Genomic DNA, 22,125 nt, shown 5'->3' on the forward strand with positions numbered 1-22,125 from the left:
AAATATTTCAATAACTCTGATAGATATCTATCAGATATCTATCAGAGTTATTGAAACTAATTATTATTACCATCTCTCTCTCTCTCTCTCTCTCTCTCTCTCTCTCTCTCTCTCTCTCTATCTCTATCTCAGGGTTACTCGGGAACTTTTTTTTTTTCCTGGTGCAGCCTAAGCCTCAGGCTTCCTTGCATCATATGGATATTAATAATAATAATAAGCTATAAATTTGTTATGTTCTTGACATGTTGTTTTGAACTTATTGTATAAATTGTAAATGATAACCAGCTTTAGAGCTTTGTGAACTTGGCTCTTTTTTGACGTGGTTGGATCTATATCAGTTTACTTTCCTGATGTTTTTGTGGATTAATTGTTAATAACAATTCGTGTGTGATTTTTCCATGGGCTTAGTTATTTAATTGCTTAGAATTAAGGAATTAAGTTCTATACGCTGTAATGAGAGTAATCATCGGGTGGGTGTATGACAACTCTTTTGGTGTTGCTAGTTTGGCGGCTGTCTATCCCATTAGGTGCATAGGAAATGGTGTTGGATAATATTTTTGTCTCAAGACGTTTGACACCAATGATTCTTGTGTCACTGTTGGTTAGGCAATCTAACACATTTTGATGTATAGTTGATGAAAATTACGTTAATTATTGTTGGATTGTAAATTAACTTTGATGATTAGTAAGTAAGCAGCAGAGACATTATCAATTCACTGTAGGGTGGAAGTCTCCTCAACAATTCATGTTTAGGGAAATGAACTATAATCTGCCACACTAGCCCAGTACGGTTTGGCAGATCGACCGTATTTAACAGTCAGGGGCTTGAACCCTGGTCTACTCAAAGAGCGTGTGCTACTTCACCCCCGCTCCTGACCACTCGGCTACGTAGGCCTTTAGTGACCTACTATACACTTTACTTAACTACATCTTTCTATTTCTAGGAGATGCCTTCCACTTTCAGCTCCTTCCATCCCATACTTATCATACTAATTCCTCCTCCCTTTCTTAATTCATGGTCTGCCATTTCGAATCAGTAAGGGTCTCTTCCCTAGTTGCAGACTCTGGCGAGCCTCCGCGTGGCAAAGGATGAGAGTCAGGGCCAGGAAACCAGGTGTTCCCTGCCCCCTGGCTCCGAAGTCGCCAGGTGCCGGCATCAATACTCAATAAAACCCACACATACTATACACACCTACACTTACACACACTTGCCGGCCATGACAAATGTCCTGTCAGATGCATCAGCGGATAGGGTAGAAAGCCTGGAGACCGCCTATAATACAAGAATATTTTGAATACTTTGTGGTTACCTCCACTCGCAAATGTCCTGCTATCATCCCATACCGTGTTGCCGATTCGGCCACACCACCCACACATGCGTCCAGCAGGAGCCAACTTGTGGACACTGTGCTGAGAAGGGGCACAATTATGCAAACTGTCCAAATAAACAAAGCGACCCAGCCTGCGCAAACTGCAAGTGGCAAAAACTCCCCCACACACATTCAGTCAGAGATAACAAATGCCCGGTATATATTAAAGCAAGAAGCGCCCAACAATCAAGAATATATTATGGGGACTCTTCCTAAAAGTTACAACAACAGCTGCATTAAATTCCTCCAACTTAATGCACAACGAGCCATTGCTGTAGCGGGACAGATAAGGAAAAGGGCCGAAGAAGAAAATCTAGACATTCTCCTGCTGCAAGAACCTTATACCTGTGCAGGCGCTGTCCGAGGATACCCACCCAGCTATAAAACTGTCCAAATGGATGGAGCAACCCCATGGGCTGCAGTTGTTGTACGAAACCCCAACATAACTGTCACCAAGATCTCACACCTGTGTCACGAGTGGGCATCCTGTGCACACATCATAACTTCTCTAGGGGAACTCTACATCATTTCCCTGTACTGTCGTCCAGAAGCAGATATCCTCCCATACATTCAATATCTGCATAAAGTGCAAACTGAACTAGCAGGAGCCAAGATCCTTGTATCCGCCGACTTAAATTGCCGCTCACCTTTGTGGCACAGTGAGACCCCAGAGCGTAGAGGCTCCAGAAATGGGCAACACATGGAGGAGTTCCTGGCCAATAGCAGCTTTGTTGTCATAAATCGTTCTAATAATCTACCAACATTCAGTTCAACTCTCTGGGAGGCCACACTGGATGCCACCATGGCAACTAGATCCCTAGCCGGTCACCTCAATGACTGGAAAGTGCAGGAGGATTGGACCTCCTCCGACCACAGGGCTATCACCTTTACTATGCATAGATCACTCCACCGTACTCAGACAAACTGTTACAAACAGAATAGATATGCTGTCAACAAAGCAGACTGGGGAAAATTCAAAGAAGCCATCACTAGAAATGCACAAAACTTGCCATCCAACCAGCTCCACAAACAAACTCTGGACCAACACCAACGCGCTGTCACCAATGCCATTGTAAATGCGGCTAATCAAGCAATCAGGAAAAGGACGCCTCGGCCAGGAGCCGTTCCGTGGTGGTCGCAAGAACTTGATATTTTAAGAAGAGAAATGAACCAGAAGAGACGCGCCTTCCAAAGAGCCAGACGGACCTGGCCGGCCCCTGAGGTGGAACCACTCAAGCAACAGTACAGGGAGGCCAGGAACACCTATACTGCGACGATCAGGCAGCGGAAAAAGCTGTCCTGGGAGCATCTGGTCTCTACTGTCGGCAACTCTGACCCCTGGAGTATCATCTATCGGATAGTCACAAATAAGCTGCCAAGGGGGGAGGTAACCCCTTCCACCATCACTCCCCAGGGTGCTATGACCAACAACTGGCACGATACTGTAAACAATATACTAGACGCCACTTTTAAATCCATTGAAGGAGACAACACTCCTGAACAGCAACTGCTATGCCAAGCCAACGATGCATACAAATCCCCCAGGACGGAGGAGCCCTTCACCCAAGCAGAACTCCAAATTGCTATTAACAAGATAAGAAACAGGAAAACCCCAGGATTAGATATGCTCGAGCCGGAAATAGTAAGGAAAGTGGCTGAGTACACCCCGAATCTGCTCCTGGACCTTTACAACCACTGTCTCCACTCAGGCTGGTTCCCTACGGACTGGAAGGTGGCAAACATTAAATTGATCCTTAAAAACCCTTCAAAACCACAGCACAAGCCGGACTCCTATCGGCCAATAGCACTCCTGACTGTGCTCAGCAAAGTGTTGGAGCAGCTGCTCAGACATAGGATTGAATCACACTACCTCACAGCTAGCTTAACAGCAAACAAACAGTTTGGCTTTAAACCTGGAAACTCAACCCTCGACGCACTGGAATGTATCCTTAACATGGCGGAGAGCTGCCGACAAAAATACTTTCTCCTCATCTCTATTGACTTTGCAGGGGCGTTCGACGCCCTCTGGTGGCCGAGCGTCCTCGCAAGACTCAGGGCAGCCCAACTGCCATCAAATCTATTCAGCTGCATAAGAAGCTACCTAACAAACAGACGGATCCTGGTACAGGCCCCTTACTGCAAGGTAGATCGACAGATACACCGAGGATGCCCCCAGGGCTCAGTATTAGGCCCCCTCCTGTGGAACTATGTACTGGACGAGTTCCTCTCCCTCGACTTAGGGGGTGTACAGGCATTGGCCTATGCAGACGACCTATCCCTAGCCCTTACTGCAGATTCAAGAGCCCAACTAGAAACTCTCGCGAATGCAGCAGTAACCACACTGCAAGAATGGACGGAAAGGCATCGGCTCACCATTTCGGCCACCAAGACTAAATCCATCTTACTTAAGGGCTACCTAACCCCAACTAGACCGCCGCAAATAAGAATCAACAATAGGACAATTAAGCTAGTCACAGAACTAAAGTACCTGGGAGTTATCCTGGACCGTAATCGGTCTTTCACCCCACACCTAAAATATATACAGGCTAAGATGAAAAAATACGCTGGCATGCTTGCCAGAGTCACACGTTGCGAATGGGGCCTGAAAAGGCGCACACTTGCGATCCTTTATAAAGCAGCCATTATCCCGGCAATCGCATACGCCTCCGGCGTCTGGTTCCACAAAGCCTCAACAGCGGTAAACCGCAGACGACTGGATATCATACATAGACCCATCCTATTGACCCTCACCCGAGCATGCAAGACAGTCTCTACTCATGCACTACAAGTGATCACGGGCGCTCTCCCTCTTGATCTTGAGGTGATTCGCAATGGCATGCTTCAGCAACTCAGACGTGGCAAAGTCACAACCTTCCAGGACCACACTACGGACCCGGCTAATAACTGTAAAGTTGAGAAATACAGGCTGCAAACGTACTTGACATTGATATGGCAACAACGCTGGACGATTTCTGACAAAGGAGACATCACGCGAAGGTTCTTTCCGAACTTGCAAAAGGTGTACCCAAAATATCCGACATGGCTCTGCCCTGGTCTCCACGTCACCTACCTTCTCACAGGACATGGAGCTATCCGCCACAAGCTACACCTCTTTGGACTGACAGATAACCCAGCCTGCGCATGTGGTTCCCTCGAGACCTGGGACCACCTGCTACACGAGTGTGAACTGTACGAAGATCTGCGTGGACACCTCATCACACGAGTCCAGTTCAACCCCAAAAATCAGGAGCACTACCTACTGGAGGATGAGGGAACCTACAATGCGCTAACCAACTTTGCTCAGTGCCTCTTTGTAAGACGCCAGACTCTTCCTTTGCCAGAAAATCTAGGACAACTAGGATAAATACAACAACAATCACAACAAATGATGAACCAAGATAAAACTGGACTGTGCCTGAACTGCACTCTCCCAAATACTGACCGATGGAGGACACCGATTCCATTTGAGAACTGTTAACCAAACGCATTGACTACAATCGGACCTTCGGGAGTCCACCCTGACTGTGACTGAAGCCTATCCTACTGAATATCCACCAGTGGATGGACCTGGATCCCACGAGTAACTACTTAATAAAAGACCAAGCATTTTATTTTTATTTTTTATTTTTATTTTATTAATAAAAAGATACACAACAGGTAACCATTAACAGTGTATCTGAGATCAGATCAATAAACATAATAACAATAATGTGAAATCCTACAGGACGATAAACATTGATACAAATTCAAACAATAAAGCATATGTACAAAAGAGGATTGTATTAAGTTAAGTTACCGGTAAAACAAGTAATAATTAATCCGTTAGAGAATAGAAAAATAATATAACAAATAATAAGCTACAATAATTAGATGTGAGCTAGTCACTTTGCAGTTTAAGTGAAGAGGCAAACTTGTGGATGGAGTTCATCAGTGATTGGGAGTTGTCAAAGAAGTCAATGCGAGAGTCATTTGCTGATTTGCTGATTCTGTTCAGTGGACTGAACAGAATCAGCAAATCAGCTGTTGGCAGAGTCAAGGCGAAACGGTGTAAGGTTCCTGACTTGTCTACAGGGAGCATTGAAGTTTATTTTACTCAGGATATCAGATGCTTCATAAATTCCAGTGATTACTTTGGCTAGGAGGGCGATGTCAGCAGTAACTCTTCTAGCGCACAGAGGCCTTAGATGAAAGTAATCACACAGCGATTCATAATACACTGAGTGATAGAATAGAGGATTGCGGTACGTAAGGTAACGGATAAAGTTTTTTTGGACTGCTTCAATTTTGTTAGTTAAAGTCTTTGTGTGAGGATTCCAGATGGGTGAACTGAATTCAAGGATTGGCAGTACAATAGTTTTATAAAGGATAACCGCATATCTGTAGTTTTTGAACTTGTATGTGTTCCGTTTGATGAATCCCAGTGTTTTGAATGCTTTGCTGGTGATTTTAAGGACATGGGCATCGAATTTAGCACTGCTGGAAAAGAGAATCCCTAAGTCGTTAACTTGGTCACACCTTTCGATGATCACAGAGTTAATACTATACTCCGTATTCATTAGTTGTGGAGATCTGCAAGATGAGAAAGAGATAACTTTGCACTTCGAGGGGTTAGCAGACAAGCCATTCAGAGATAGCCACAGAGAGAATTTATTGAGAGCACATTGAAGTTGTTGAGAATCGGTAGTCTCCTTCACTGCTGAGTAGATCTTAAGATCATCTGCATAGAGAGCAACTTGAACATTGGAGGTGTAGATGAAAGAAGGAAGATCATTTACGAAAACAATGAAGAGAAGAGGACCTAAGGGAGAGCCTTGTGGTACTCCGCTTAGTGGTATAAAACAGTCTGAGTTCACTTGATCGATGATAACGCTCAAGGAACGATGCGTAATATAGCTGCGTAGCCATGAGAGCAAAGGGTCACGGATGCCATACAGCTTAAGTTTTTCCAGAAGTTGTTCGTGCGGGACTTTATCAAATGCCTTAGATATGTCTGTGTAGACTGCATCAACTTGTAGGTGGTTATCAAGAGCTTCAGAGGTGTATTGCCAGAAAGGAAGTAAATTTGTGACTACTGACTTGCCACTGCAGAAACCATGTTGATTCTGATCGATAAAAGGCTTGAAGAATTCGAAGAGATGTTTGTGCACTGCTGTGTCGAAGAGTTTAGCCAGGCTGTTTTGCAAGGTTATGGGTCTGTAATCGCATACGTCATTTTTATCACCTTTTTTGAAAATAGGAACTATATTGACCTGCTTAAAGTGATTAGGATACTTCCCCAGCCTGAGAGACAGGTTGAAGATCCGCAGTATGAGGGGTTTCAATGTAGTGACAGTCCTTTTCCAAAATAGGCCTGGAATGTCATCTGGGCCTCTAGTATAGTCATTTTTCATGCTTTTTAATGCCGAGTTTAAATCTTCATCAGTGATAAAGAGATTAATGAGGATATCATCTTTAACAGGTGTGAAGTCAGGAAATGAGGCAGGTCTCAATGTATCATTTGTTTGAATTCTAGAAAAGTGTTTGGCAAACCCTTGAGCAATACTGAATTCGTCAGATAAGAGAATTCCATCTGCGTTTCGGAGTTGTAACTTTCTACTGGTTATGTTCTTATGCTTCATGAAATTCCAGAATGGTTTGATATCTCTGTGAGTAAGCAGACTATCCTGAACTGACTCTGTATACATGTTGTAGGAGTTTAATATGAGAGTTTTCACTTCTTTGCGGAGTTGGCTGAATATTTCATAGTATTGACTGTCACCTGTTTGCTTATATGCATGATCTGCACAAATGTCATACAGACCTGGACTGAAAACCTGGACAGAGATATCTTCACTCCACTCCTGGGAATACCAAATGGGGCAGCCCTGACGCCTTGGCGCCCGACTGAAGCCACCCCACATGTATGCCCTGTTGGCAAATAGGCCAGCTCTCTTGCCTGGCCTACTTTCTACCCTTCCCTGGCGGGGGATGAGGGGACAGCCCTGCTGTCACCTCCCCTTCTCGCTACCCCTTCTTTTCCTTCTGGTGGGGCATGGGCATGCCCCACTGTAAACTGGAGTTGTCTTCCCTATCGGCTCCATACTTCTATCTATCTCCCCCCCAGTCTTCAGTCTCCCTCCCCACTCTACCTGCACGCTAGTGAACGCCCCACACAATCTAATTTCCACAAGTGAAAATCAATTTCGCCCAACATTTCTTTTGACCTCCTAGCACTTCCTCCTCAACGTGATCACATTTTTATTTATTTTTATTTTATTTTATTTTATTTTATTTTTTTTATTTTTTTTTTATTTTATTTATTTATTTTATTTTTATTTATTATTATTATTTTTATTTTTTTTTTTATTTTATTATTTTTTTTTATTTATTTATTTATTTATTTATTTATTATTTTATTTTATTTTTTTTTTTTTAAGGTCCTAGCCACTGAAATCTCAGGAAATTAGGTGGCAGGACCTGCCAGAGTGAACTATATTCAAGTGGATACCTGGTCTGCCTCCACGGGGCGAAAGTGGGGCAACGTCGGGCCTCAGTAGAGGTCTGGCGGCTAAATGACCAGATGAACAACGGTACAAGGCATCACACATATACAAAGTCCATACACTTTTAAATCTCTGGCTTTTCCAGTAAACTGGTTCACATACAATGTAACCTACGCGGAGATGGGGGGAACCCCTGGTGCCGCTTGACCCTAAACACACTTTACACTTTACACTTATCATCCCATACCATACCATACATCTACGAACCTTTCAAACAACTAGTATTCAACAGACAGAGAAAAACCTAATGAAATGCATTCTGTTGAATGAGATTAGATATAAAAGGTGCTTTCATATACTTATATAAAAGTCTCCTCACTTTTATAACCAAAATGACTTGTACATTATCTTAAAAAGTTATAAAAGAAATCAATGAAACTAATAGGGTGTTGGCCCTTCTTTGGCTGCAATGACCGTTTCCATGTGTCGTGAAAGACTTCTCACTAAATGCAGAAATAAAAGAACGCCGACCTCGAACTAAGAGATTTTAAATGCAGAATTAGGGGAGTCTAAGACAGCCCCTTTCATTAATGGAACTCATTAATGCTTTAAATCACTTCTTCTTCTTCTGGCGTTATAACTCAGGGTGGGTCTTAACTTTCTCAACGATGTTCCACCAGTAAGCCCTCCCAGAAGTCAAACTTCTCCAACTTCTTATTTTCGTGGTCTTTAAGTCCTCTTCTGAATCATCCATCCATCTTTTCCACGGTCTTCCTCTTGCCCTCCTACCGATAAGTTTCCATTCCATTATCCTCTTAGCTGTTCTGCTGTCATACATTCTCATAACATGTCCCAACCAGGCAAGTCTCTGGCTCTTCACAAATCTGACGATGTCCGCACCCTGAATAAGATTGTCAAGTTCATGATTCATTCTGATCCTCCAGGATCCATCAACATCTTGTATGGGCCCAAAGACTTTTCGCAAAATTCTACGCTCGAACACTCTCAACAACCGCTCATCTTCACTCGTTAATGACCAAGCTTCACAACCGTATGTTACAACTGGTCTAATGAGACTTTTGTATATCCTTAATTTTAAATGTCTGTTCAATACTTCATTCTCGACTTCATTAGTTTTTCATGTGTAGAAGCATCTGTTTCCACTCAGGATACGGGACTTAATTTCATTAGTAATAGAGTTGGAGTGGTTTATCTGCGAACCTAGAAGGCGAAATTTTGAACATGCTCAAACGAGAAGCTGTTAGTTCTTAAATTTTCCATGTTATCTGCCGTTCTCTGGACTTCCATATATTTTGTCTTCGCTTCATTTACCCTAAGTCCTATTCTTTGTGCTTCACTATTCAGCCTGGCCACTATTTCCTCCAATGCTCCCTTAGTCCTACTGATAATAGCGACATCATCAGCATATGCACAGACCTGCATTGTCTTTGTGCCTGTGTCCAATCACTTATAATTTTCTGACAGCCGCCTCTAAAACCAAGTTAAATAACACAGTAGAGAGCGCAACGTCCTGTCTAACAATAGCTTTAAATCACTAATGTTTTCTAATTGAGTCATCAAATTCTGTCAGAAATGCATAATACGCTGCGGCATTCACGATATCTCCAGGCTTCTGAAAATGCAAAAGAATGCCATGAGGGTTCCAAAAAACAATTGCCATGCCCTTGCCTGCATCTTCAAGAGGCAATACATTTGGCTTTCTACAAGAAATTGGTAGAAAGTCTTCCACGATGCATTGAAGCAGTCATTAAGAGGTGGGCCAATACGCTATCAGCATCTTTGAATAACATTTTGTTCATAATAGAAGTATTCCATGATTTTTGGTAAAATAATGTATTTTAGAAAGAGAAATTATTTTATTATTTTAATTTTTACCTCCATGTTCACTACTTTTCGCTTGATATAGAACACGCTATATTATAGTACAGTACTATATACAATCAGTTTCAGTATAAAAATTAAGTATTCAATTGTTTATTTTTTCAGGTGCGATTGTAATATGAATAACTGAAAAACCCAACACGGATCATGTCCGAAATACATGTGATTTGGCTTTTTTTTTCTTTTTTTTTTTTTGTCGCTTTTAAATTTTACACCTTCCGGCACAAAACAGTTGCAATTAAAAATACCTTACAGATTACTGGAGGTCACAAGTACTTTGTGACATGTTATCTATGAAAGCACTAGGAAGCTATATTTGTCTGTCTGTGCTCTTATGATATTAATTACCGATTGATAAAGCAGCGTTGAGGCCATCGGTGGAAATAAAGGTTGAGTCACTGCAATTCTTCAAGATAACTCATCTTTTTAAGACTGATTAGTGAAGAAAAAAGTTCCTATTGATAACAGTCCATCTTGACACAGTGAACAACACTTCCAATCACCTCACATTTTCACCCCACACCTGCCTGCGTGAAGTGGAAGTGATTATTGCTAGGGTGACACTAACTTTGGACCTCTTCTTAACGACACCTTCCCCATTTGAGCTGTGAAATACCCACAGAGGACGCTTAATATTTGCAACTAAATCCAAGGATTTTTAAACCATTCTGAAACGCATTAAAAGGTAAGTTAAAGAAGCAAAAAATATGAAAGTAAAAATTGTAGTGTTTGATTTATTTTTTAAATAAATGCTATGGGGATAATGTTAATGTCCAAACGTTATCATTATGAAACACAATGAAATTATGTTTCAAATAGGACTGGTTCTAGAGAAATACGAATGACGCACAGCATCCACAGCATCTTTACATTAAAAATCAAAACGTGGCCCCACATTTTGATTTTTAATGTAAAACTAATGTGTAAGTTTATAATCATACCTCATATTTTTATTCCTCCAATGACACCAAATATTTCACTTATTATTTGATTTTAAAAAAATCCCTTTGAATTCGCCCCCCCCCCCCCTTTATTAGAACGTGTCCAGTTTTCCCTCTGTGGATTCTGTATATTTTTAATTTAAGTTTATTATTTATATTTTTTAAATTTTCAACATTTCAAATTTTCATTATGTGCATTATATTTTAAATAGTGTAAATTTAGTACATCATATTCGTTATATTCCAAATAGTTCAAAATTTTGTTATTTTCTGCTTGAAAGATGTCTCTCAAAACGGTACAGTGCTGGGGATTTCGAAATAGGAATGGAATATACCCTCCTTTTTCCACATATGTATTTTCATAATCATATTTATTTATTTATTGGCTGATGCTATATAAGCTTGCTTTCTTGCATCATTTGCCACTGTTAACACAACTATCATACAGATGGTTGTGCTAAAAGCCAAAGCAACTGAAGATATGAAGCGTTAGTATATTGTACCGGTAGATTGAGAGTATTCTGTCGTCGATTTGACTGTTCGCCTGAAGAAAAACCGGAGTTTCCGGGAGAAAAAACCATGCAACTCTCGCTCGAGAACGACTAACTCAGCCAAGCTGTAAAAAAAGTCCATAAAAATTCCTCGCGTCATTGACAGTATTCTAAGTCAGGCATTTCTCACCCATTTATTCAGTTCAACTTCTGCTGTTAGGTAAATGCGTGCTTAACAAAAGGGGGCTATTTTGTGTTTTTATAGTTATATTTTGGAGAGGAAAGGTGACATATGTCCCAATTGCGGCGTACCTAATAGAGATAAATATTCGAGTACCCCTGGATAGTGAGTGTCATTTCTCACGCGTATAGGTTCAAATCCCGTCAGTGAATGGAGAAATCTTGAAAAAAGACTTCGTTTTAATTTGCGAAATTAATTGGTAAATGCAGTAAAACTCAAAATTTCTCTTCTTACTGATATATCATATTAAACTGTAAAATTAACAATTTATCATCCAAGGAAGAGGCCAAATTCGTCCACATAAATAAAGGTTAGAATTAAATGCATAAAAATTAATTTCATTAATTTTTATGCATTTAATTTTATGCATATAATTTTATGTTATTAAATGCATAAAAATTAATTTCATTAATTTTTATGCATTTAATTCTAACATTTAATAACATAAAAATTTTATTAAATGTTATTAATTAACATATTATTAACATGTTATTAATTAATAAATGCATGAATTTTGTTAATTAATAATAATAAATGCACAAAAATTAATTAATGTGCAAATTTTTACATTATTACGCAGTATTCTTTGTTTCTAATTTTAGGGTTTTTCTTTTTTTTTTTGTTTCTAATTAATTTACATATATACATAGAGTAACAGGGGTCTTGGTCTCGACAGTTAAGCATTAATATTCAAAATAATGAAAAACACAGCATAAAAACTGTGTTCTTGTAAGAAATAAATTCTTAAAAATAATTAATTTCAGTAGAAATATTTTACTGCTTTTATATAAAAGAAATTGCTACGTGAATCAGGTCTTAGACCATATATTGCCCCTTGTGTGTGTGTGTGTGTGTGTGTGTGTGTGTGTGTGTGTGTGTGTGTGTGTGTGTGTGTGTGTGTGCAGGTCGATTTGCATGTTTTGTGTAGGCTTAAAAACTAGAATAATTCATGAAGGAACCCTACTCCTTTCGCCTGAGGTCGTTTAACTACTATTTTGCTGCTTTACTTATTCTTATTGCAGATATTGCATTTAAAATTAAAAAAAAATAATAAAAAATAAATCTTTTGTTTATAAGTAAAAGCAACAATTACGGGCTCCTATATGATAAAAAAAAAGTGTCATAGAGTTTATTTTTGTTTTATTTGAATTTAACTGACATATCTAACTAAACACGTATATTTTAATAAAGAAAGGAGAAAATGCATACCTTATGTAAAGGCAGTGAACAAACCATGATATAGTAATTTCGTAGCATAAAAATAAACAAATCGAACGTTAACTTCGACGATCTCCGTCCATCACAGAAATGGTTAACAAATCTATAACGCCACCTACTCTACAGAATTTATTTGAATAAATAATGATTATTTTAATAATTATAATTTTGAATATAACTTCAACTTCGGTACATCTAAATGATTATTACTGTTTCTCCGAGAATCTCTTGACAATGGAATTTTATCCATTTAAAGATGAACTCATGCGAAGCAGCATGCAAAAAGCTTCAGTAGACATGCACTGGAATGAACCACAGAGATGTGGTTCATAGGGGCTCACATCTGGTGAGTATGGACTTGCCACACCCAGGGTTCTAACAGAACTGGATATCATCATTGTTCTCTTCTCTTCCCTTCTACTTCTGACTCTCTCTCTAAGGGTAACTCGGAAATTTTTTGTGGCTGGTGCAGCATAAGCCTCAGGTTTCCTAGCACTATTTGGCTAGTAATAATAATAATAATAATAATAATAATAATATCCTTTTTTCGGCAAACAGGTCCCTGTGAGTAGTTAGTTGATAGTAGTTTGTAATGGAGATTGATGCTTTTTTTGTGGTCACTGCGATGTATTCTAGGTAATCGGGATACTTTATGTATTTTAAGGTATTCTTTCGCTGTTATAGTTTTGGTGTGTATATAAAGGGACGCTGACGTTCTCGCACTCTGTGGGGTCCCTTACACTACATATGTATGAAATGGCGACGATTATTGCTGGAAAAAATATTATATATATATATATATACAAAGTCTGATTTTTAAGCTTCTCAAGCTTTATAATTTATTCTTATGCAATTTTTAAACTGAAGGCTTGATTTTTCAATAACTTTTATTTCCCTCTGAAAATATAAATGCAGACTGAAAATAAAGTTCTCTTTCTTTCTTCTTCTTTTTTTTTTTTTTTTCAGCCTCTGAGGAGTTTATTTGCATTCTTTCAGATTGTAAATTTATTGTGACTTTTGATAAAATGTCGAATCAGTGGAAAAATAAAATTGAGATCAGATTATTGAGATACATATTATAGACAAATTAAGAGGTATAATGGTCATCTACAAAAAGGCAAACGAAGTGGCCAAGCAAATGAATGGATCCATTTATTATGGAGTATTTATTTTTGAGGTTAACCAGACCTTGTGGTTACTTGCTGTCCAAGTTACAGTATATTTCTAGACTGGATAAATGATTTCTTCCTTTTTGAGGATGAGCAAGGAAAGAAATATTCTTAAGAAAATGATTATTAAAGATGCACTGGACATTAGGAATTTTCCAATGAAGGAACTGTTAATGCGTAGTGATCACAACATAATAACATGTAAACATGTAATATACATGTACATATATGTTCGTTTAAGCCTGGGGTAACATGGGGATTTAAAGCTTTTCGGTAAGATGCCTGAAACGTCACCTTATTGTATAGTAGTTTAGATGAATAGCTTAATTAACTATACTATTAATTTAGTTAATACTATACTATTATACTATTAATTAAATATAGTAATAATCTTAAAGATTTTTTTACGAAGTACAAAGAGAGGTAAGATAATGGGCACAAGTTAAAATATCACAAAATGTTAAAAAAATTTGTTTAAGGTGTCTAAGTTGTAGAACTTAGCTCCTTCACAATTTTATTAGGCTTGACGATGGGTTTCAACTGAATCCCAAAATTTTGCCAAAATATCTTGTGTTAAGTATGCATTCAAATAATAATATTTCAATGAACAACTTTAGAACTCTTTATTGCATACAAACGCACATGCCGTACACAATACCCTTCACGGCTAAAAGCCAGGGGTTAACTTATACAACTCATAGTGAATTTATGTAAGGTGTTTATTAACCTTAGTTAAGCTTTAAACAACGTACTGCCCCCCCCTAACTATTAAAAATTAGCGTCACATAATTTGCGAATAGTATCCTAAGATTTTAAGCGTTTAGTAAATTAAACACAGGAGATATCTTATCTCTTACTCAGGAGATGTATGTGATGGTTTCATTGCCTTAAATTAAGAAAAGATAATTGCCTTCTTGATGTATGAAAGTTTGCTTTTCAGACAATAACACACTAAATAGCTAGTGGAAAGAATTCCCACATAAACTTGAGGTACTAGGAAGCTTATGTAAATTTAAAATGGTTGAAATCTAGTTTTTCTATAATGATGACTCTTATATCACATGAATATTAAGATAGTTTATTTAAACTAAATCACTATACGTTAAAGGTAACGTTTCGGGTACTTGCTGAACATATCCTCAGACATAGGCTATACATAGACTGTTTTTAAGAACAGAAAGAAAAAAGCATAAACCAAATCATTATGATTTCAATATTAATATAACATATACGAAACTTCTAATTGATAATTGCAATTTATACTTTATGTATAGTGATTTAGTTATTAGCTAAATAAAAAACATAAAGTATAAATTGTAATTATCAACTAGAAGTTTTTTATATATTGTATTAATGTTAACATCATAGTAATTTGGTTTATTCTTTTTTTCTTTCGGTCCTTAAAAACAGCCTATGAGGATGGGTTCCGGCAAGGTTCCCGAAACGTTATCTTAATGTATGGTGATTTAGGTTAGTAGCTAAATAAACTATTTTAATATTCAGGTGATATAATAAGTGTGGTCATGGAAAAACCACAACGTAATGTCATTCTCCAACTATATTAAAAGGGTTCGTTATCAAACGTTAGATAGGTGGTTCCCAAATTTTTCACATGGAGTTAAAAGAAGCTGTAATCGCGACACATCTAAAGAGTCATTGAATTCAATGGAGTTTTTTCCTAAACGTTGGGCACACAGTTTGTTTAACCACTGCAATAGATATTTACTTAGATGAAATAAAGCAAAGATGAATAGAGAATATGTCGGTTATCATTAGCAGTTTTGTGTATTTAATTTTATTATTGTTTATTTTAAAACTCATGCTACGTAAACTTTGCTTCTTTGAAACATTTTGCTGGCTGATTATACTTGGTCTTTTATTCAGCCTGAAAACGTAATCCATAAATGTAATTCATGCTGAAATTTCTTTTATCTTTTTTTATTTTTGATAACAAGAAAATCCTTTGTTATTAGCTAATGCCAGTTCCCATAAATATATAACTTAAGTGGTGATAGCATCCTGCTAAGATAAATGAACGAAACCGTACTACAGTATGTGCTTGACATTATCAGTGAAGTTCAAGTAAAGCATGAAAGGTTGTTAATTCTGTCATATGAGACAGATACCGCATAGCAAAGATGTCAGGATATTGAATTTTAAAATTTGATAAAAAATTTAATTTTTTTTTCTAATAAAATAATTTAATTTTATATCAGATTTTCAAATTCAGATGACTCAAAAATTAAATGTAAGAAGCCGACTTCTCAAATAATATGATTTGATTAAGAAAAAAATAGAAGCCTACGTATCGTTTTCTTAAGCCGAGATCTCAGATAACCTCTAACGTTACAATCTTTATAGGTCTTTTTACTATAATGTGCAATATCCGACTATGGATGCATTATGCATACCTATTAGAATGCCATTACATAAATCCAAAAAAAAAACAGGTATTGTTATTACATACAGGAACTTGCAATAGCATCCAGGAGCCCGACTGCATGGTTGGTTTGAGAGCTCTTTTCCTTTGTTAAAGCTATATTAAAAAACGTTTTGGGGCCATCCCCTTCTGTTTCGGTATCCGGGTGCTTATCATTCAGCGTATTACCCCCTTTTTGTACTTCCCTGGTAATATAGTTAAATTTATCTAAATTTGTAAGTGAAATACAACATGCCATTCTGTGAATTTTTTATTCTCTGACAGGGTCTATTATTTATCTTCGGGTAGCCTTCGTGGATAACTTTGCTACTCTCTCACACCATGGAAAAGATCTGGATTCGATTCACGTTAACGGCCAAAGTTGGGAAATAATTCTCGTTAAAATGAAAAAAAAACTTTTATGGGCATTTCCGAACTGGTTGAGGCAGTGGATTAACGGGAGAGGGTAACGGCTTTTCCTCTTGAAAACGCATGTTTTTCATCCTGCATGAAAATGCAAACCGACCACACAATACACGCAGTTTTCAGACGCAATGCCCTGACAACTCGCAGCCTTATTTTCCCTGGCGAAAATTGCAAACAGTCTAACCCAATGGTTCCCAATGTTTTCACCACCAAAGATCCCTTTTATGATTCTAATTTTCCCACGGATCCCCATATTTTTAAAGACGTCTTCTGGCCAACAGATCGTTTTTATTAACTAATAATTAGCTTCGTTTCCTAGTTTTCACTATCGATGATCAGAATTTCGTCAAGTAACAAAATAAAAAGAAGAAATTGAAAAATCATCTATAGACAATTCGCAATCTGTATAGTTTGCTGAATTAAAAATAGGTCATGAACCCCAGTAGCACGTTAACGAACCCCCAGTGAATCCGTGGACAATAGGTTGGTCTTACCAAACAAATCCAATGGTTTACACATTACAATAGATGTTTCAACTACTGAAAGGTGTGAATATTTTCAATATTCACATCTTTCAATAGTTGAAACATCTATCAAAATATATGATGTGATGCGATGAAAAGTATTGTTAAATTGCATTACCAACCACTCTTCTGGCCTTTTTGAACAATATTTTTTTCGATTTTGAAGCACGTGTATAATTCAATCTAATCACGTGTTTCGAAATTTAGATAATTCATTACTTTAGAAAGCTATTACTTGAGACATTTTTAAGTAACTTATTTTACCATAATTCACATTTCAAATTTTACATTTCAATAAACCGTGTACAATACAGTACATAACAAAAATGATTGCCCTAAAAAAAAAAAAAAAAAAAGGTACAATTTGAATTTGAATTTACTCTCTTTGCAAAGGACCTGTGTAATTGGGAATCACTGAAATTATTTTCTTAGATATGTAGCTTGTGTGTGAAAAGGATTCGTCTTTTTGAATCTTCTTGATCGCAATGCAGAGACTATTACTGTATTAACTGCAACTGATTCCATATCGCAGTTACTTCAATGCATGCCCTCGTGGGTAGAAAGTTGGTAGCATCGCCGTCATCCTCCAAACGGGTGGAAAAGATTTGAGTTCGAGTCCCTTCGATAACGTGAGGAATTTTTATTGGTATTTTTTCAAAGTTTGATGAATTAGCTGGTCTCGAACGAAGACAGCATGGTTTTTTCTCCCGGAAACTCGGTCTTTTCATCCAGCAAACAGGAAAATCGATCACAGAATACACACAGTTTACAAACAACATACAATATACGGTGAAATATGGTCTGAGCGCCTAATGCGCCTAAAACTCTACATCAACAACGACAACAATTAACTACACGTTTTTTCTGTTTGTACTCGCATTGGACATTTTCTATCTCTCTCTTGTTCTCAAATCAAGAGCAGTTCATGCTAAATTGCAAAGTTTACTGAATAAAAGAATAGCATTACTGAACAGCATTAAAAGAGAGAAATTCAAATTCAAAAATCTATATGACCTCAGAGAAATTTCAAGATTGTCTATCTTGTCCTTTCATCAGTTTTTGTTGTTAGGAGGATTTAAACTGAATTGATAATGCAAATGGTCTTAATTTCACGGCAGAACAAACTTGTGTTTATAGTGAGTTGACCTGGGACTGCTCTTCTACTTTCAAACAGATGGCCTCACCGAAATGTTAACTGGCCATTTATTTTAAAAGACAGGTAGCAGTTAGTCTTTAGTGACAAAACTTCAAAACGTATAACTAACACTATATTACAACTTTGAAGCTCTGATTTCGTATACCGCATGGCAGTTCACTTCAAGCAATTTCTTTATAACTGTTTTGTCTAAGTAATGACTAGAGACTACCTGCTATCTGGTTAGGGACATGAAATAGGCTATCATAGCAGTGTTTCATATTTTAAACAAAAGGCTAATTAACCTTTTGGCGAGACAATCTATTTTACCACATCAACTCGTTGAAAACACATGTTTGTTCTTCTGTGAGACTCAAGACATCGCATTATCTGTGAAAGGACAAGTTAGTCCTGCAGAGATATACTGTATTACCCTTTTTTGCATGGATTCGAAAGACAAATGCGATTATTGAAATACGTGCTGGATTATTTTCACGGACTGTAAAATGTTGTTGTTGTTTTTTAATTTAATGCGAGTTATCTATTTATTATTTTTTTTTAAATTCCAGGTTGTAAAATGTTGGATTTTACAGTTTACAGTTTAGTTTTTTTTTATGGCTCTAAAAATGAAATTTATTAAATGTCACATATTAAAGGTATTTTTTTTCCCTTTTTGTTCCCGCAGCTTTCATTTCTCCATAACCTTACAAGATGAAGACAATAGGAAGGCTCATAATTTGTAAGTCAAACATTTATTTATTATATATACACTGTATAAAATATAAAAGTTTTAGTTAACACAAGTGTGGTTAATTAAAACTTAATCAACCCACACATGTTAATTAAAACTTAATTAACCACACTTAGTAGTTTCTTATGGGTGATGATATCCGCTGAGAATAAGTAACAATAGTCTTTTCCTATGATGAAGCGTTACTTATTCGAGGTAGTGCAATATCATGGCAACTCGTTGTGAAGGTATTCACAATATGAGATATACTTAATGGTGCCAATTTATAACTACTTAAGTAGTTGGCTACGTACAGAAATGATGAAATTGCACTAACTCCCTACGTAACTGAGGCTTTAGCCCTAAACTGTTCTGTAATCTATACTTAGTAGTTATTTAACATGTTTTCAATAAATCTCCTATTTGTCTGAACAGACTTCCGACTTGTGTAAAGTATTCTGATAGTTAAGCAAAGGATTACAAGACGTGTTTATCCCATTATATATTGTAATAGTCAAGTTGCATTCTGAATAATAAATTTAATTTCGGGAACCTCACTTTAGAAAGGAAATAGACCTATTGGAAAGGGTACAGACAAGGGCGACGAGATTATGTGGGGAACACAAAAGGGAATTCCTATAGAGAAAGACTGGCTTCTCTAAATTGCAACGACTGGAAGCCAGGTATCTACAAAGTGATCTAATTGAACTGTTTAAGACTTTAAAAGAGTTGAAGAAGCTAAATGATAATGGCAACCTTATCTTTCTCAGACGACATGCACTAAGGGACATAAATTTAAATTTAAAAATGATGGTTGCAGAAGAGATGTGGAAATTTGTCTTCTCCAGAGAGTAATTGACTGCAAGAATAAACTAGAATAGCCTATTATTGCGAAAGTGGATAGTTTGATAAATTTAAACAAAGATTGGACATATTATTAGAATAGATGTGCAAATGATGAAGTGGGTATTTTTACTTTTTTTTCAGCTGATGCTATTTAATGTTAGCTTATACAAATCAGGTGTGCAGTAGGCCCCGCCCCTCATAACAAAAATTCAAATTCAAATTATTATTTTAGGGCTACCCGTAAACTCTTACATATACCCATATATGTATTATGACTGTAAATTTCGTGTGTTCTTGGTCGATTTGCCTGTTTTGCTGGACGAAAAAACCCAGTTTTGGGGAGAAAAAACCTTGCTATCTACGCCTGAGGCCGACTAACTCAGCCACGGAGTGAAAAAAGCCCATTAAAGTTCCTCACGTCATCAACGGGATTCGAACACAGGCCTTTTCTACCCGGTGTGGGGAGGACGGTGACGACACCATTGTGCTACACGTGCAGACTGCCCCTCAGAACAATTGAAGTTCCGTCACAGGAAATTACGAAACCGTTAAGTAAATACAGTGATTAGGCGCTGAAAAGCATTTGGAAACATTCTGATACTGGTGAAGTAGGTTTATTTGGCCGTATTCAAAATAGGAGCACCTATAAAAGTGGTGATAATGGAGTACCAAAAATGTCAGGACATAGATAACGGACTCCCAATTTTGATTTTGATTGTGGGATAATATATCATTCATTTCTCTTGAGTGCTGCTGAAATCTGCTTATATTAATAAATGACGTAGCAGATGGTCAGCAGCGAGAGCACACGCTCTTTGAGAGGACCATGGTTCAGGCTTGCGTGTTATAATATAATGAACGATTGTATTAATGATTTACTATAAACTCCACTCACCAAGTGGTCGTTCAGGAGTATAAACAAAAATAAACAAATTGTAATAAATTATAGCCAACGTTGTGAACAATGAAAGAATAAAGACAAGTAACGATCCAATTGACTACAGAAACTGCAAGGATGGATCAACTTTTCGAAAAATGAAATAAAAATTTCTTCCGTTGGGTAGAGATGACTTAGTTGATTTCAATCCTTCTAAAACTCAGTCTTTTCTTATATCTCGCAAAAGGGATTCTTCTGCTCTCTTGTTTATGTTTATGCTCAATGACACTGATATCTTTATTGGGGATTACCCTGACTTCTAATCTCTCTCTTGGCATAAGCACATTACAAATATTGCTTCCTCTACATCTAAAATCTGGGTTTTCTTTTTCGCTCTCTCGGCGTTACTTTTCTTCAGTGGCGTATCCAGGTATTATCGTAAGGGGAGGGCGGACATGGCGACCAGGCTTTTAAGGTCTTTTTAGAATGCCTCTTGCGTTCTTTTTCTTTAATTTCAAATTTTGGCTAAGGGAGGGAAATATCCCCCTCTGCCCAACCCTGAATACGCCCCTGTTTTTCTTCCAGACTGCTGTTCTCTCTGTACAAATCACAAATCGCCCCTACCATGGAATACTTATAATTTTGCATTGGATATTTTGCAGTCATTTCAAACTTGGGCACAATGATTACGCCATTTTTGTTCAACTGTTCCTTGAGGTGAAATCTTGTTTTCTAATAACGTATTTCCTATATTTTTATCGCAGTGACTAAGTTGTCCATGGAAACTAGATAATATTTTGAAGTGTTTGAGAAGATTACTGATAATTCTGAATAAAATGCATGCACTTTACTCTTATAATGAAAGATAAATTTCCTTCAAGGAAGGAACTATACTGTTTAAGCGAAAATCTAGTATTTCTTTCAATAAATAGCTTTTGTTAGAAACCATTCCTTAATTTTAACTAAAGTTGTATGTAGCCCTCGCTTATTTTATAGTGATAAATAAAGATACAGGTATAAGGACGAAAGTCTTCATTTCGCTTATCATACTAAACCGGCTTTTAAGATATTGATTTGGAAATTTGATGGAGAGGTTTCTGTAGAAGCAGATAACGTTTTCAGCGGTGCTTGATAGGCAATCGAATGATATTGTTATTGAGAACAAACAGGTGACGATTCACCTGTTTTTTTCTCAGAAACAAAAATAAAAAATAAATTCCAGAATTTTAAATTAAGTTGGATAGATAGAGAATTATTGGATTCGATACAAATATACGTGACATAAAGTAATTCACCTAACATTACTATAGAAAGATTTTAAAGATTAGATTAGCAAGAATGTTGATTGATTAAA

Source organism: Mastigoproctus giganteus, chromosome 6 (assembly GCF_048544385.1).
Source record: "Mastigoproctus giganteus isolate SK-2022 chromosome 6, ASM4854438v1, whole genome shotgun sequence".
Lineage (NCBI taxonomy): Eukaryota > Metazoa > Arthropoda > Arachnida > Uropygi > Thelyphonidae > Mastigoproctus > Mastigoproctus giganteus.